The sequence below is a fragment of the Desmodus rotundus genome, chromosome 3 (assembly GCF_022682495.2).
Source record: "Desmodus rotundus isolate HL8 chromosome 3, HLdesRot8A.1, whole genome shotgun sequence".
Classification (NCBI taxonomy): Eukaryota; Metazoa; Chordata; class Mammalia; order Chiroptera; family Phyllostomidae; genus Desmodus; species Desmodus rotundus.
Window position 1 is genome coordinate 121,346,300 of NC_071389.1, and position 7,022 is coordinate 121,353,321.

Genomic DNA, 7,022 nt, shown 5'->3' on the forward strand with positions numbered 1-7,022 from the left:
ACCCCCGGTGTGGAATGAAAAGTCCGAGCAGGACAAATTTGTAGACTAAGGAGCACATTGGCCTTCCGTGAACAGGAAACTTCACTCTCATCTCCTTTTTTGTACAGATCTGTCACTAAGAAAATTTATCATCTGTATTGTTCTTTGCCCCTGTTCCTCTCAGAGACTCCACAACACGACCTGGCAGGATGAGACTGGCCCCTATTGATTTTGAAATGTTTATTTCAAAATGATTTAGTGTTGACAAAATAATACCTGTAAAAATGTTTGAAAAATCCAAAGAAAAAGGAGAGGGGGCCCGTTTCCCTTTCGGATCACTTTTGCATCAGTCTCTGTTGACTCCTCTTTGCCCAGGCTTCCCCGGGACCAGGAGAGGAAAGAGGGGGACCGTGGAGTGGACGGGTGAGAACTGGGGGCTCCCTGCTGGACAGGCACCGGGAGCATCCAGAAAAGGGGCTTCTCCTAGAGCTCCTTCATAGTTCTAATGAAACACTATCGCTACCTCAGGTTGTTTTCCCTGCATAATCCCCAAAGGAAATCCCTCTGCTTTTAGGAGATAAAAAGTTAACAGAACAAAAAGAAAGTCAGGGGAAGCGCTGGGCCTTTGCTATAGAATTTCACTGAAGCCTGTCCAAGGCCGCAGGATGGAAGCCGAGGGCTATACTGTTTATTCCTACACCTGGATTGAATATCAAGGTCTGGGAGGAGATGAATCATTTAGAAACCTGATGTTCTTGTAGGGGCTGCTGCTTTTTAGAACTCTTAATAACAACTGTGTCAAAGGCAAAAATCACATTAAAAAGTCCCAAGTTGTTAAATTCTCATTTTGCACCGCTTTCAGCTCCGGAGAGTCAGAACTGCCGAGAGCAAAGACCGCGGCGCCCAGTGATTCGATTGCTCTCCCCCGGAGAAGGAGACAGTAAGGACGCAACATTCAGGGCCGGAAGGGAGTAAACTGCTCCAGGTAGCAGTTCTTAACAGAACACCTGTGTAACGCTTTCATCATTTTCCTTTTCATTATTCCCTCAAACTGAGTGATGAAGGCAAAAGATGCAGGGCTTGACTTTGAACCAGATGGATCATGAAAAATACATACAAAAGGAGTGGTGGCCTGGCAGGTGCGGACTTCGCTGTTTCCCGTGCGGTGCACGCTTACTCGAGAGCGCAGCAAAGCTCAGCCCGGGCGCAGTTGGGAACCGGGGATGGGAAGTAATTACGCTGTCAGTGTAAACCACCAGAGATGATAAAATCCTGTACTGCATTTATTCGCCATTAGTATAAGCATTTGATGTTTTTGACTGTAATAACCCAGTTGCTGTACAGCCAAAATGTCTTATATGCAGGTCTTTTCTTTTTTATTTTATTGATCTGAGAAAGAGAGGAAGGGAGAAGAGAGAAAAAACAACACCAATTTGTTGTTTCACGTATTTCTGCATTCATTTCTTGATTCTTGTACGTGCCCTGACTGGGATGGAACCTGTGGCTTTGGTGTATCTCTGACGACGGTTTAACTGGCTGCGCTCCCTCCGGGGCTGCGGCCCTTTCTGACGGCTCTTCTGTGGGTCCTCTACCAGCGCTGACCAAGGGACTGCTGGTTTAGCTGGAGAGGCAAGGTGGCACTCAGCAGCCATGTCCTGTCTGGCCGCAACAGTATTTTGTTTTTCAAATTAGGTGTCTCTATAAAAATCAAAGAATTTCACACAAAACCCAGATTTTTCGGCTCCTATTGAAAAATCGAAAGAGCCAGTATGCATTATTGCCACCTATTACTTGTTACATAGTGTACGTTATCTTGTTATGTATTGGGCGTCCATCCATTGTACGTGGCAGCCACTTGCGACTCACCGGTCTGCTTGTCTTGGTGGCTGGGACCTGCTGTGTTGAACCATTGTCTGAACAGTGTGGCTGGTGTGTCTCAAAGGACTGCTCTCATAATTTTGTAGCCTTAGGAATGGCAAAACTAAGGAAAACACACCTCATTATTTTAAGGAAATGGAAATGTAGCGATAGATTAGTGCCAGAACCCACGCCACAAGCGCAGTCTCTTTACCCATGAGCCGCCCCCCCCACCCCCCCCCCCCCCCCCGCCTCTTTCTACCCTCTGTGCTGCGTCCTCCAGTTTACGTCGTATCTCAACATGGGAAGTCCATTTCAAAAACCGTAGAGCCTTAATCATAGGTTAAATGGAAAAAAAGGAAAGCGCACTACATACAATATGGTTAAAACAGTGTTAAAATAGTGCATTGAGAAAATACTTTGGGAGTGGCACTAGGGAATGTTTTTCTTCAGTGTTCCAAACTTTCTTTAATAATAATTTATTAACTTTTGTAGTAAAACAAAACCCTATTTTTAAACATTGCGGCAGACACTTTGCTTGGTCATGACAATCCCACTTCCCTCTGCGAGAAACTCCCTTCCTCCCTTCCTCTGTAGCTCAGCTGGGCCATGCGCCTCCATCCTGACTAAGGAGACGGAAGGGGAAGTCTTCTGGTGGCTCAAGATTTTAGGACTTTCCGTGTTGAACATAGTTATCTGAAAATGCCAAGCAAAATTCTGGAGGCAGAACTACAGATTCTAACCTTGAATGGAAAAAAACTCCACAAGAGACATAGACCTTACACCCAGTTTTCAAAACCTCATTAAATAATATCTTATGGTTTTATACACAATTAGGTTTTCTCTTACTTGCCCCCAGAAAAATGGCTACATGTGAGAACATTCACGTGTTCTTTCCGATAATCAACTTAAACACATTTGGAGTTTAGTTTTATTTATATTTCTTTTCCTAATACCACCTAGTAAATTGAAATGAGAACCAATACTTTTAATTATTTCATCCGACAAGGAGGTAGTCAGGAGATCAATAGGAGACTTCACACTCTATTAGCTTCAAGAGCGTCCAGATAATCATCCACTTTAGTTCATTTTCACAGATTTGGTCTCATAATTCTTGGGTTCCCTGGGGCTGATCAGGCAGGGAAATCTTTAGTCTGATCATTCAAAAAATGGAAAGAAGTGCATGTTTGATTTCATAAAAGTGTGCTGCTCGCGCTGAACACGCCCAGCACGTGCTTAGCGTGGGTTGCCATTTCATCTGCGTCACCTGGATGCCGGTTATTGGGGGTGAGAAGGTGAGGCTGAGAGATTTAGAGAGAGGAGGTGGGAGGGAGAGGGAGAGGGAGACGGACAAGCTGAAGAGACTGGAAGCCATTTCATGGTGATGATTTAAATGTTGGGAGATCTTTCGCTGGAGAACACACTTGGAAAATGTGAGAACTCTCAGTTAAATATTTGTGGTTTCAACGATTAGAGATTCATTTGGTTTATTTCAAGCAATGCAGGAATTTTTAGAAGAATATATGTGAAAATAAAAAAGACAAGAATCTCAATTACATGTCACATATTATGACAGCTCAGGAAGAGCTCACAGTTAAACCCCTGGGAAAGGGAGGAATCGTGGTCTGGCTGGGCCTACCTGAGTCTATAATTTAGGTGGAGAGCAGGAAATCATTCGAATTACTGAGCGAGTCCATGAGAATTGCCGGCAACCTGGTTGTTATCCTGTGCCCCCAGCCAGGATCAGGCCTCTGATCCTGGTGTTTCATCCTTGACACGATGTGGCTTCATCTTTGACGTGATGTGGCTTCCTCCTTGCCGTATCGGCGTTGTAAATGTTACTAGCTGACCTCGCCCCATTTTCCTAGTGCAAATACCGATTCAAAGAATCTCATCGAGGAACTTAATTACCATCATCCCTAGCAGACAGGCATTTGTGCGAGGCCCACTCACAGGTCACAGAGCAGCCTGCAGGTTGACCAGGATGGTGGCGTCACAAGGCCACTCAGGCACAAGGAAGCGGGGAGCGGGGAGCAGTGGACGTGGCAGGTCCCCCTGCTCAACTGGAAGGTTCCTCTATAGGAAATAGTGGACTCTGGGCATTTAAAAGTCTGCCGCGTAGGAACCCTGGACTTTTTTAATATTATTCTACAAAGTAGAAGGAGATAGAAACTATAGACAGGTAGACTTTAACCAGACCTAATGTAAACTTTCAAACGATTAGTACTATCTGAAAGCAAAAATGGTCTTTTAGAAGTAGAGGGTAGCTCGTTCCTACAGATGTTTTCGGGAGGCTAGATTACTACTTGGCAGGAACTTGTAGCTTCCAATAGAGAATAGAACATTTAAGACCATCCCTCACTCTAAGACGCCGCGATCCTGTGGTTTATACCTGCTGGATGGGTAAGGGCAGAAGGTGTTCAGGGACCCGAGCAGACTCACAGAGTAACATGGCACTGAGAGGCATTTTGAGCCTGAAGAAACTCCCAGAATCGTCAGGCTCTGGCCCTTGCACCAGGCAGGTCTCTAAGGGGTCACTTGTGCACCAAAGTGACCCTAAACACTGTCACACTCATTTTTCCTCCCGGGTGATGTGAGAGAGCAGCACTTGATGGTGAGGAGAAAGCCTGAGATTCTCAGCTCTTGTGACTGTTTTGAGTTGCGTGTGTGTGTGTGTGTGTGTGTGTGTGTGTGTGTGTGTGAGAGAGAGAGAGAGAGAGAGATGCGCCTTATCACACAGTGATTTATCAAATAAATTAGGCAGTAACCTAATGGCTGCTGATTTCAGCAGGGCAACAGGAGAGCACCTATAGGGGGCAACTTGTTACATTAATTTTCAGCAATTTCTTGGGGGTTTTTTTCCTCTGAGTTAGTGCTTAGGGGAAGCAAGAAGAGAAGGAGGAGAGAGGCAACACCTGACTGGACGCCTGCTCTGGGACAGGTGCCGAAGTGTCCGATGGTGAGCCGGCCTGAGCTCTAGCCCTGCCTCTCATCTACTGTGGGCGAGAAATAGGTGGTGGCCCACCTTTCAAGCCAATCGTTGTCATAGGAAAGCGCTGTGCTTATGACATTAACAATTTCACAGGGAAAGAGGAAAATCCCACCTGTATTGATTTCTGGTCGTTGAGGTAAAGCTCCAGCGCTAAGCCAGCATTGGATTCTTCCTGGTGGAGGCCTGGCTGACCCACGCAAAGTTACTTACCAACACTTGAATCTGCCAATGCCATTTGGAAGTTGCCGCAAGTATGATGACACGTTGCTCGATTCTGAGCACTTGATGAAGACCTGTCTAGAGAAAGATTTTTCTTCAAGATTATGAGGGAAAAGGTTGAGATTAAGGCTTAAAGAAAATAAATAACCTTTGGAGTTCAACATCCAGTGGAAGAACGGAAACAATCAGTGTTCAGTATTTTTTTCAGAAGTGTCTGGAATGTAAGCTTGCTCATAGCGACAAGGACTTGCGGAAACCTGGTGTGCGGCTAAAAGAAAAGAAAAATCCAGTGGAGGGAAAGCACGGGAATAACAAAAAAGAAAACAAACCGTAAAAGCAAATCCAGAAAAGAAAGCACTAGCTTTCTTCTCTGTCCCTCAGTTGTTGCCTGTGCCTCTGTCACTGCCCTCTGTACCCCACAGGAGGGGAGGGGACTTCCTGCAGGAGGCCCCTTCCCCGCCCCAAGGACAGACTGGCCCCCGGAGTAAGGGTCTGGCAGGGCCTGTGTGGGGGAAAGGCTCCCCAGAGCCAGTGTGATGCTCTTAAGTCTCTCAGGACTTAAATTCCACATTGTGGAGGACATTCCCCCCAACATCCACTCCACCCCCTCCCCACTGTGTAGGCACCATGTGTGAATGGGACCCCTCCCGCTGGTCCAAGCTAACAGGGCAACCCCATTTCCCTCGCTCTGGGGACCAGCCTGGGGCAGTCTGAGCAGGAAGGGTACAGCCCACTGTCTGCCTGGATGCAAAGGGAGAAGCAGTAGACCCCGCTGCTGCTCACAGAACCCTGGGGACAAGGCTGACTCAGGCAAGAAGGCGGAGCTGTGAGGACAACAGAGTGCCTGAGGGCCACTTACCTTTGGGCGTCTCCCTTCCGTACCTGACATTATTCACACCGCACCCTTAGAGAGTAAGGGAACCTGGAGAAACTCTATCACTGCCTGTTGCGTGATAAGTGGGAGGGAAAGCAGCCCGTGGCCAAGATGTTGGTCAAATACTGAATTACACCATTGGTAAGCCATTCATAAACTAATGCATATTATAAATGTCCAGAACGGAGTTCCTATATGAAGCATTATGATAGATTCAACCCAAGAAGCAGAAGGTGTTTTTGTTTTCATTTGTTTTCTGAGGCCACATTAGGGTTTGGAGGAACACAGCTATGCTGAGTCATTATCAGGTATTTACACCTTAGTGTGTGATGCAGCAAGAGCGAGAAGACCGTGGGTGCTGGACCTGGAATGGGAGAGAAACACAGGCAGGAAGCAGAATTCCTTCCTTCCCAGACCTACCCAAGATCTCCTGGCACTGAGAAGAGCTGTGAGAGGGTGCTGTGCGTGTCCTGTAATCGCCTCTGGAGCTTAGAGGCGACCTTCCCCGCATTCTAATTTGGCAGCTCTGCGGGATCCCAGGCAAATTATATGCACGTACACATATAAGGTAGAGGCTACATGTCATACATAAAAATACATACCGATATTTGTCATTCGTTTTGGGTAATAGTGAACATTCGCATTTTAACCATCAGTAACCTGATGACTCTTGCTTTAAGATGCTCCTTAGTATTTCTTTCTGGTTTTTTTCTTTTATTTTGAAATAATTTCAAGCTTACAGGAAGTTGAAAGAATAACACAAAGATCTGCCATAACCTTTTGCCCAGCTTCTCTAATTGTTAACATCTTGCCACTTTTGATACATCTCTACATATAGATGTATCTGTCTTTCTGTCTCCATCTCTCATCCATTTTCCTAAAACCACTGGAAGTTGAAGACATGACGCCCCAGTCCCACTAGAAATAGGAATGTGTATTTATTAAAAGACAAGGACATTCTCCTACAGAAATATCAGCTCATGCACCACAAGCAGGAAGTTGACATTTATACAGTATCACCATGTAATTTCACCTATTACACAGAAAAAAAATTTGTCTTCTGTTCCTGGATCCAATCCAGGATACAGTGTCTCATTCACT